Raw genomic sequence first — 12,024 nt, forward strand, 5'->3', positions numbered from 1 at the left:
TACAGGACCTTTCATTTAGCCCTGGTTGATAAATGTTCATTATATGCAAGGCAGTGGGGAACATAAAATGATAAATAAGAAATAGTTCCTTCCCTCAGTGACAGGTATACCAGTTGTCCATTCTTCCCTGATCACCCAAAGACCCTGCTGATCCTAGACCTGGCCTATTTCTAGGAACTCTGCCCTAGGTTCCTTCACCCCCAGGTTCTCACTGACATTTTATATGGCGCTTAAAGTTTGCAGAGTGCTTTGCTTCCATTATCTCATTTGACCTTCACAATAATCCTGCAAGATAGTTGTTATGAATATTGTTATCCCCATTTTAAAGATGGAGAAGCAAACAGGTCATGACTCGACCATGCCTACGCAAGGCCAAGATTCAAACTGAGGTCTTTCTAACTGCAAATCCAGCACCCTATTCACTATAACAAATCACCTCTCCAACTTAGGAGAGCCTTGAGCGCCCTCTCTTCCTATCCTTTCTCTGATACTTTAGAAATGAGACGTAAGAAGCAGACCTAAGGGGCAGCTAGGTGGCACAGTGGATAGAGCACAGCTCTGAAGTCAGGAGGACCTGAGTTCAAATCCCGCCTCAGACCAAACACTTGACACTTACTAGCTCTGTGACCCTGGGCAAGTCACTTAACCCCAATTGCCTAAAAAAAAAAAAAAAGAAAGAAAAGAAAAAACAGACCTAGAGATTTGTTCCTCTGACTTCAGCCAGTAATCTGTAGTGTGGTATGCTGCAAAGAAGGCAGGCCCTGGGGTCAAGAGAAATCTGGGTTTCACTCCTACTGTCAATGAGTCTGAGATTATAGATGAGTCACTTAAATCTCTCTGAACCTCAGTTGCTTTATTTGTAAATAAATCCTGTATTTGTAATACCAAATGATAAACATATCTATATTACCTATATCATAGGAGGTTTTTTGTGAGAATCAAACAAAATAATGTCTGTAAAGAATCTTGTAAACCATAAGGTAGTATATAAATCTTAACTAGTATTCATTTATTTCCAAACTTCTCTGTAGCTGGGAGTATGAGCAATTGGATCAGCTGTCCAAGTGGAGAAACTAGTGGTTGGATTAGGCTCAGGGACAGTTTACTACCCAAAGTCATCATTGACTCATCTCAGAGGGATAGTAACCAAGCTCTACCCCAGCTCAGTTCAAACAGGTATCTTGAAGAGAAGAACACATACATTCTATGAGTTCCTGGAGAACTTATTCTACTATTTTACCTCATGGATATATGGGGATCTGGAAGAAGTTAGGATGTCCTGGGATAGGAAGAAGGGAGAGATGGGAGAGGAATAACTAAGGAAGAACCAGGACCATTGGGAAATCCTTCCAGCCTTCTCTATATTCCCAACAGTTCCTCTCATTTAACAGGCCTCTACTGGTCCCTTCTCCTTATCCTTGATCCAAATCCTTTATTGTCTTTGTATTTACCTCTTCTATTCTCTCTGTTCCCTTCCCTCAATTTTCCCTTCTGTTTTGGTGCCTGTAAAATTCTTAGTATCTATTTATCTACCAGCTATCTCTCTTCCTCTATCCTATCTGTCTTCCTTTCATCATTCTCTGACTTTGTATCCTTGCTGTTCTGTTAGTCTTGGTTTTCTGCTACCTCTCCATCTCTCCTATCAGTCTCTGTTTCTGAATCTTGGCCTGTATCCATCTCTCTCTTTCAGCTTCACTCTCCTCAGCTGCCGCAAAGCCATAAACCCAGCCCAGCCGGCCCTGCAGCAGGCAGCCGCCAATCACTGGGCACGGGAATGTGTGTGATGTTGGGGGAGGGGGTAGAGAAGGAGTGAATTGAAAGCTTTGAGCTGTTGCTATAGTCACAGAGGGCAGAAGAGTGAAGGGCCAAAGGCAACCCCCTCCCAGACGGCAGCCACAGCTGTTTCCCCAGTCCAGGTGCCCATTCCAACTAGAAAGCTGGGTGCCTGGGTCCCTTTATAAGTGGGAGGACAACTAGCTTTATTCTTATTTGGAAGGAAGGTGCAGCCGTATCCCACCCTCCCAGTAGACTTTGCCCCCTTAAACTATATCCCCTCTCAAAAAAAAAACAAAAAAAAACTTAGAATCTCCCAGCAAGGGATTTGCATTATCCTTCACCCTTATCCACCCTCCAACCCATCCAGGATGAGAGATCTGGAAGGCCTGGACCCCAGGGGAGTCTGGGGGCAAATTCTGTGTAAGGTAGGGGGCTAGCAGAGGATGGTCAGAGATTGGGCTTGGAGGAGGCTACGGATCAGCAACAGATCTTGGGAAAAGGGCTACACAGAAGAAGAGAGCCAAAGAGAGAAAGAATCCTGAATAGTCATGGGCCTGACCCGAGCTTTTGATTACTCCCTAACCCCCAAGCCAAGGGACCGGGAGCCAGGTTTCCTGGGTCCCTGGCCCGAGTGAGAGTCCCCTGTAATGGGAGGAGGGACATCTTCTGGGAAGCTGCCCAGCCCCCAGTTAGAAAGTTCTGGAGTCCAAAGGGTTGGTGGAGGGTTAGAAGGAAAGAGGAGAAAGAGAGAAGGGAGCGGGGGAAGGAGAGGAGGAGTTTCCAAGTAGTAACCAAAGGAATCTTTAAGAGAGCACAGCAAGGAGCAATTCCTGGTGTGCTGGCGACCCCTGCTGGCTACCTGAGGACAGGTTGGACAAGGTGTGTGTGTGTGTGTGTGTGTGTGTGTGTGTGTGTGTGTGTGTGTGTGTGTGTGTGTGTGTGTGTGTGTGTTGAGGCGGTAGACAATAACAGCCTATATAATACTACATGGCTATGTGGCTGACACTAGTTAAATGTATATTAGCTTATGAAAGTAGTGAAAATATAACCAGGACTACTGACTCCTTGACCTCTCTCCCTTCAGTATCATATCAGTTCTATTACTATGCTGCAAAAAGCCCCATTGGGGCCAGAAGAATGAGGCTGCCAAAAAAAAAAATGTAATGAGATCTTAGACAGTATTAATAGAAATAATGAAATTCAGAAGCAAGGCGTGCTCATCGCACGATACTTATCCCTGGTCAGACCATACCTGGACCACTGCATTCAGTTCTGAGCACTGTGTTTTAAGGCTACTGATGGAGTTTGTCCGGAGGAAGGTAACTAGGATGAAGAGGGGGACTCAAAACTTTGTCATATGAGGATTGGTTTCAGGAACTGGGGGGAGACATGATAGTGGTCTTCAAGTATTCTAAAAGCTGTCACTTGGAAAAGGAATTAGACTAGTTTTCTGTGTGGCTCCATTTGGAAGAACCAGAGCCAAATGGGCTGCAGTTACAGAGAAGCAGATCCCAGTTAAACATAAGGAAAAATGTTCTATGTGGAGCTGTCCAGGAGAATAAAGAGAAGGCTTAGCCAAGTGTGTGATAATTTTATCTGTTGGAATAGAAATCTCCTGATTTTGCATCAGGTATCCAGATTGTAATTTTTATTGTTTGAATAGAGTTTTGTTGTTGTTATTGTTGATTAGATCAAACTGGGCATTAGACCAGCACAAATGATAGAGCCAAGTACAAAATAATAAAGTCCTGGTCAGATAACTAAAGATGTGACAGGTTCTTCCTTTCTTTTTATGGTAGCAAAGAACTGGAATCTGAGGGGGTACCACCAACTAGGGAATGACTGAATAAGCTATGGTAGATGAATTTGATGGAATACTATTATACCACAAAAAAAACGAAGGAGATGGCTTCAGAGAATCCTGAGAAGACTTTTATGAACTGATGCAGAGAAAAGGGAGCAGAACTAAAATAATTTATATAATCATAACAATATAATAAAGATGAGCCACTTTGGAAGTCAAGAAATCTGATCAAGAACATGACTAGCTATGATTACAAAGGACTTATGATGAACCATGCTACCCACCTCCTGAAGGAGGTGATGCACTTAGAATGTGTATGTGTGTGTGTATACATATATGTGTGAATGTGTGTATGTTTGTCTTTGGACATGGTCAATATGGGGATTTATTTTGCTTGAGTATGTATATCTATTACAAGTTTTTCTTTCATTTTCAATGAAAGAGTAAGGCAAAAGGAGAAGGGAAAACAGGTAGATTTTCATTATTTGAAAAAAAATTTTAATTTATTAAAAACAACAGAGTTGCAGAGTAGCAAATTTAAGCTTAATATCATCTAACCTTGAGAAACCACTCTTGGGCCCAAGCATATGTTCTATACTGGGTTCAGTCCTATGGGAGCCCAGCCTCTAATCAAAGGAAGAAGGGCTAGACTCCCATTTTTTTTAATGTTCTTTGACTCATTAAACCTCTACCTCAGTGCCCAGGGACAAGTTACTTCAAATTTAGGTTTAAAGTTTCCTCCAGAAGGGAAGAAGGTTTTAAAAGGGACTCAATGTACCATATAAATGGGACAAGTATTTAACTTCTACACGCAAAATTAATGCTAACCACAGAATGCTGAGAAGCTCACATTTGACCAAAACAAATTCAAAACAGAATTCAGTGACTTAACTTATACTACTGTTAGAGTCTGCTGGGAGCCTGAGGCTTAAACCTCATCAGAACATAAAGCAATTTGTGGGCATTTTAGATTTCACCTAGGTTCTGCTGATAAAAACAGAACCAGCTCCACTTACTATAGATCCACCTCTCAGACTCTAAAGATCCCCTCCAAACCTGTGCACATGCATTTCAAGGCTGGTATTTGGTTGCAAATTCAAGAATTGAAACAACTTACATGTAACTAGGGTGAAAATTACATATAATTAGGGGAAAATTGTTTTAAAAAAGGAAAGAATAGAAATACAAACTAGGGGTTCAGATGCAAGTTTATCTAGGTGAATCCATGATCCATGTTCAAGTTCAGGAAAAAGTCCTTACCATCCCAACCATCCCCACTGCTATGGGGAATCTAGAGACAGGGTCCTCTACTGGACACATAGGAGAGTTTTGAAGCCAGAGGGTGAGCCAGAAGCAGTCTCTCCTTTTCAAAAAGCATCACTGAGTCCTCTTTTCCTCCAACTCAGCAGCCAATGTGATTGCTTCATCCTTTCAAAGCATTCTCATCCTTCACTGCTGAACCACCACGTGGCCAGAAGCAGTAAGAAAGTTTGTTTTCAATGCATCCAAATGTTGAGTTACCATGTCCTTGGAACCCCTGGAAGTTTCCAGGAGAGCTTCAGATATCTGTGGAATGATCCCCTTAAGCTAGTTCAGTCTTTTCTATGAGAATAAAGAACTTTCTCAGAATTATAGCTAATAATGGAACAGAGTTAATAAGCTCTGGAAGTGTTCAAGCAGAGCTATTGTGGCTATGGTAAGAGCAACATCTACTCCATCTAGGCTAGTTGTTGGGTTTTTTTTCTCCCTAAAAAGTAACAAAACTGTCTTTGACACTTAATCAAACCAGAGAATTAAGACTAGAATAATTGACATTTAACAGTCCCTGCTCATTTAAACATAAAATCTCAGCACACTAGAGTCAAGATTCCTCTGTCTTGACATAATTTATTGATAAGGGATGCCATTGCGTCAAATATGGAGGCAAAGGAGTTGTTCCCAAGTGAATCAATGCTGTATCCTTGCTGAATAGACTTTCCATGATATGGTTAAGTAAACTTATTTTTGTTACATATTCAATGGTCTATGAATGCTCATTTCATTATAATCCCAAACCTGAACCACCAGACTGGCCTGAATCATACCTGGCCTAGAATATCTGGCACAGGAGGTAGGATTGGATTATAATAACCTTGTGATTGACATCATTGTTGAAGCAGGGAAGGAGATATTCAGAGGAAGGGGAGTCCCAGGTGATCAAAGTCCTTGAAATGAGAGCTTTGTACCTTGTGGTCACCATACACTTGGTCCTATATCATGAATCCTCTTAATTGGAAAGAGAAGAGATCCTCCCTGACCTTGTGGGATCAAGATGTAAACTGTCCTCAAGAACTCAGCAGCCAGACTCTGAGTCTTTAAAAACTGCCCTGAAGATGTAAAATGTTATTATTTCTTGAATTTGCATAGCTTTGAATTTGGAGATTGTTATGATTTCCAGGCCCCCCAGTTGCGGTAGACCTGGGCCTTCCCTGAAGACTGTTAATTTTTATATTGTTTAAGAACTATGCTGAATCAACTGTTTGGGACTGTTTATATAACATTGGAGAAGTCATGAAGAACCGTGCCACATGGATCTTGTTGAGAATTTAATGCAAGGCACTATGGGAAGCACAATGCTTTAACCTCCCCAGTACCTGAGTAAGCTTTCCAGAATTGGAAAAATAGACAGTTGTGCAAAATGTGCTTCAGTTAATTTGCTGAGAACAAGTACTTATGGAAAGAAATAGTAATGGGGGTAACAGGTAAGCCCATATACAAGACACTGGACTACTTCCAGCAAGTCATAAGTGGAATTTAATACTGAAGGACTGGCTCCTTCAGGATGACACAGTAAACCCTAGGTGATCTTTTGGTCCATAGCCCAATGGGAAGAGATGTGGCGTCAGTTTAAAAAGAAAGATAGTTTCCATTCTTGCTCCAAGTCATGTGGTATATAAGTCTCTCTTTCTCTGTTTCTGTCTGTCTGTCTATCCGTCTCTCTTTCTCTCTCTCTCTCTCTCTCTCTCTCTCTCTCTCTCTCTCTCTCTGACTTCCATTGAGAGGTCAAGCCAAAAAAACAATATACTGGCCTAGAAAGGAAGAGACTAGAATGCCTCATCTACTTTGTATCTTCTTGAGAAAAGATCTTAAGATGGGCATTCATAACCTTGATAGCAGTCTCATGAGCTGAGGGGTCAGAAGCTCCTGAGTCCCTCAGTCAAAGCTGACTAGCAGCAGGGACAATTTTTACATAGCAAAGGATGTCCACCAACAAGAAGAGCCCAAGTCCTGGCCTGGCTGAGAAGAACACCTTTGAGTTGCTGGAACTGGCATGTGTGACCATTACTGGTCTTGTCAGTGTAGCGAGCCAGCCAGGAGTCATTATTCCCTGGCACAAATACAGACAGGCTCATAATAGTCCTTCATTTTCTGTTATCTGGAACCAATGTGGTCCCTCCCATACAGTACCTAGCGGCCAATCTCATAATTGTCCTTTACCTAAAGACCAAGAGTTGGAATTATTTGGAGGGATCTAGTTTTCTGTTTTGTTTTAACAACAAGGAAAGTGAAAATGTTTCTGAATAACTACTCAGCTTCTTTGAAAAAAGAAGGCAGTCCCTCAATAGAGGCCTGAAAGGGACAAAAATGTGATAATCACCTGCACCCCTCACCCATATATGGAGCTTCCAGGGTGATGGAGGACATACCGGTAGGTGGTACAAAGCAATTCTCAGTGTCAACTCTGGCACCATGACACATTGCGTGTAAGAGTAATGGCTTCTTAGCCACCTCACTATAGATGACTTTGACCCATGATAAGGATAAGTGACTGTTCTAGAAGTGACATCATCTGAGCTATGCCCTGGTCCTCCTGGTGCTGCTCCTGCTCATTGTCACTACTTTACATGGGGAGACTCACTTCAAATTTCTCTATCACCCTCATCACAAAGACTGTGATCTTTCAGGGGTCTACTTCATTGTTCATTGATTTCTTGCCTCTGGCATATGTCCCCTTCTCTACTCTGATACCACCACTACCCTGCTGGAGCAGACCATCATCACTTCATGACTGTCCCATTGCAATAGCCAGATGGTTAGTCCCCCTGCCTCAAGTCTCTCTCTACCCCAATACATCCTCCACTCAGCTGTCAAAGCAATCTTCCTAAAGCACAATTCTGACCATTTCACACACACACACACACACACACACACACACACACTAAATTCCAGTGGCTCCTATCACCTTCAGAATAAAATATAAAATCCTCTGGTTGGCATTCAAAGCCTTTCTTAACCTGGCCCTCTCCTACCTTTCCAGTCTTACATCTTCCTCAACCCCCAAATACAGTGATGCTGGCCTCTTTGCTCTTCCTCACACCAAGGCACTCCCATCTCCCAACTCTGAACATTTTCAATAGCTATGCCCCATACCTGGAATGTTCTCCTCCTCATCTCTGCCTCCCAGTTTGCCTGGTTTCTTCACATTCCAACTAAAGTCCTATCTTCTGTGAGAAGCCTTTCCAATCTCCCTTAATTCTAGTGCCTTCCCTTTGTTCATTTTCTCCAATTTATCCTGTCTGCATCTTGTTTGTGCATAATTGTTTGTATATTATCTCCCCCGCATTTGACTGTGAATTTCTTTGTGAGCTAGAATTGTCTTTTGCCTTTCCTTGTATCCCCAGTACTTAGCAAAGTGCCTGGTATATCATACATACTTAATAAATGTTTATTGACTGATATTTCTCTTTCTGGTTGTTGCGTTAGTTTACTTACCTATCTACACTAAGGTCCTTCACTGCAGGGGGCTATGCCAGGCTTCTCACCTACTCAATATCAAAGTTGTCTGGTGCCTGGGTGGAGGGGCAGGGAGTCACTGCTACTAGCTGATTCATCATTCTGACACAGTCAGAAATAGGACCAAACAATAATTGTGAAAACCTTCTCAAAACTCTGTAATCTACTTTAAGCTGCCAGGTACCATACATTCCCTTACCAGTCACGAAGATTCTCTGCACTGTCCAAACAACTACCTAAAACTTTATGTCTTCAAGTCAAGCCACAACAGGCTTGGGCACCTCCTTCTGTTAGTGATCATCCTTTCTGATTAAGCAAATTTTCCTGCTGCCAGTCAGCTCTCACTAAGAGACCCAGGAACCCTGGACTTCTTGGACTCATGAGATAGACACTAAAGCCAGGCACAGCCTTCTCAGGATCACTGTTCACTCACTTTCATGCAGAGAAAGACATACAAAGCAAATAAGGCAGTCTAGTCTCAGTCTTATACTCAGTCTTGACTAATACATACTCTAACTGTCAGGTGTAACAGCCCCATTTCTGCTGAGATAGAAGAAGTGATCTGGGGTCCTACAACGACTTCCACCTCTACCATGGTACACCTTTCCCACCCCTCACTAGAAGCCCCAGAGAAAGTTACATGCTACATATTCTAGAACAAGAATGAGAGCTATATCTTCTTTTAAATTGGCACAACTTACCTCTGTCTTTCTTAACAAATCTACCTAGGTACATTTGGTACTTATATCCATCTCTTCAATATCTCCATATCTCTGAAAGTTTCACTGGAATCCTGTAGAAGCTCAAGCATTGACCTTTCAAGTGCTCCCAGAGTGCCTTTCACTAAAGAAAGTCTCAAAAAGATTCTCATGGCACAATTTTTTAAAATATATTTTATTTTTTCCAATCCCATGTAAAAAAACAATTTTTAACATTTGTGAATTTTTTTAAAATTTTGATCCCAAATTTTAATTCCAAATTCTCTCTCTCCCTCCCCCCTCATAGATAAGGCTAGCAATTTGATATAGGTTATACATGTGCAGTCACGCAAAACATATTTCTGTATTAGTCATGTTGTGAAAGAAAATATAGATCTCAAAAAGATGAAAAAAAAAGTAAAAAACAGTATGCTTTGATCTGCATACAGACTCCATCATTTCTTTCTCCAGAGGTGGATAACATAAATTATGGCACAATTCTTACTAGCTTCCTAAAGAATTTCGATTAGCACTGTACTTGGATAAAACCAAAACTCTGAGCGTTCAAAGATCATAGCCAGTTGCCAGGAGATACAAAGTTATGCAAGTTCAACAAATGACATTTTACAATGTTTATATCTTTGGGGAAAAGTTCTTAAAGGCACAGAGCAAATTAGCATCTACCTCTAGTTACTGAATGTTTGACGACAGTTTATTTCCTAATCCCATCATGTCAGTTAGAAGTAGGGATCCCCTGTGTGACCCTGGGCAGGTCACTTAACCCCAATTGCCTAAAATTAAAAAAAAGAAAGAAGTGGCAATCCTCTCCCTATCTGTTTGAGAGAAATCACGGAACGAGGCCAGAAGCACTGCCAGAAGCATGCCCTTCCTCCACATAAACCATGAAGTCAGTCACAAGATCACATCAATCCAATCCTGACCACTCTGCCAGATATTGTAAGGCAGATATAGGCCAATCTGATGGTTCAGGCTTGGAATTATAATGAAATGAGTTACTCATAGACTATCTAACATGTAGCCAAAAGAAGTTTATTTAACCATATAATGGTAAGGATACTCAGCAAGGAGACAGCATTGATTCAGTTAACTACCCTGCCTCCTCATTTGCCACAATAGCATCCCTGATCAGCAGAGGATGTCAAACCTGGGGAGTCCTGTGTCCTAGTATGCTAGACTTTTATGCATGTCATGTCAATTACTCTAATCTTAATCTCCTGGATTAAGTCTCCAGGATGGTTTTGTTGCCTTTTAGAGGAAAAACTAGCCTAGCCCATATGGGGTAGATATATATTAATCCGGTGAACACGAGCAAGGCACTTAACCTCTTTTGTCTGACAACCCTTTAAGTTACAGACAAATTGGTTGCATTAGTGGAGGGAATTTTCATACCAGGAGTTCCCCATGGCAATGAATCACTGGTTTAGACCAAATTGAATGTATAAGACACTTCTAATTTTGAAATTGTAAATTTTGAAACTGTAAATACATAGCAACATTTGATAAATCTTTAGTTCTTTAAAGTGATTATTCCTGGTAATGGTGATAATTATTTTAGCTTTTTCATTTTCTAGGTATGGTACCCCCAAGGAATAGAGCCATCATCCCCCTTCTGTTGATTTTTTTCCCTCCATATCTGCCCTGTCTTCCTGTCCTTGCCTTTATGGCCTCTCAGGGTTCACTCACTTCTGACTCCAAGTATGTTAGATAGCACCACAACCAGAGAGCTTCATTTATTTTCTCGCTGTCTGTCTCTAAAAGGGTATGGGGTAGGGGGAAGGGAGATAAGATAATGTATATGTGTATTTATGCACAGATGTACATATACTATGTGTACATGTAGGAAGGGAATTTGTGTCTGCTATTCAAGACCCTTTAAGAGGTCCATATGTGAGACTCAGAGTATTCTCTGTACATCTAACCCCTCTAGGGAATTTTGTGTGTCTGGTCCCTGGGTGGGGGGAAGGAGGATGTATGTCTGGCCTTCGGGCAGTAGGAATGTCTGGATCCTGGAGGGTGGAGCGAAGGGCTATATGTCTGACCCATCCTAGGCAGTTTATGTGTCTAGACCCCTCTGGAAAGGTATGTATGTCTGGACCCTTCTTGGTGGTAGTAAGGGATGGGGAGTATCTACTTATGTTGGAGGGGTCTCTGTGTCTGGACTCTCTGGGAAGAGACTGTCTGGTTCTTGATGAGAAGATATCCATGTATTTGGCCCCTCTAGGGGTGTCTGACTTTATAAACTCTTCTGTGGGGAGTTCACGTGTCTTTCTTCTTCCAGAACTATTATTGCTGCACCTGGGGGAGATACGAGTATTTGGGCCTTTCTAGGGAATCTTGTGTGCCTGGCTCTTTTGGGGGGTTGTAGATGGGGGAGAGTTGTGTCACTGGATTCTTCTCAAGTTGGGTAGTAAGGAAAGGCAGGGTTGTTTCTCTGTGTCTGGCTCCTGTAAGGGGTTTTCATATCTCCATCATATTTGGTCAGGGATTGGCAGGGAGGGGGCAGAGAAAAGGAGGCATCGAGCATCTCTAGTATGTCTGCAAACCTATATGCAGTCTCTCCCAGCAGGACGATGGGGCCGTGTGTCATCATTTGTCACCTCTGCAGGTGTGTTCAACTGTGCAAAATTAGAGGTGCCATCCTATTTACTCATATTTATATGCCAAGTGCCCCCATCCCTTTGATGTCTGTCTCTCATATACCAAATACCTAGATCCACGTGACTATCTTATTCATACATGTGCCTATGCATGCCCCCTGGCCTCTCTTCTCCCCTCTGCACAGAGTCCTCTCTCTCGACCCTCCCAGCCGCCCCCACTCCCCACTTTCCATGCCAGGAGAGATCTAATTACACAGAAATTAGTACAGAGAAGGATCGTTTGCTTTTATGGCATCAATGCTGGGGCAGCTGTAAATCTGGGGCTGCTGCTGCTACCGCTGCCACCGCCGCCAGG

Source organism: Vombatus ursinus, unplaced genomic scaffold (assembly GCF_900497805.2).
Source record: "Vombatus ursinus unplaced genomic scaffold, bare-nosed wombat genome assembly UNPS02012958.1, whole genome shotgun sequence".
NCBI lineage: Eukaryota > Metazoa > Chordata > Mammalia > Diprotodontia > Vombatidae > Vombatus > Vombatus ursinus.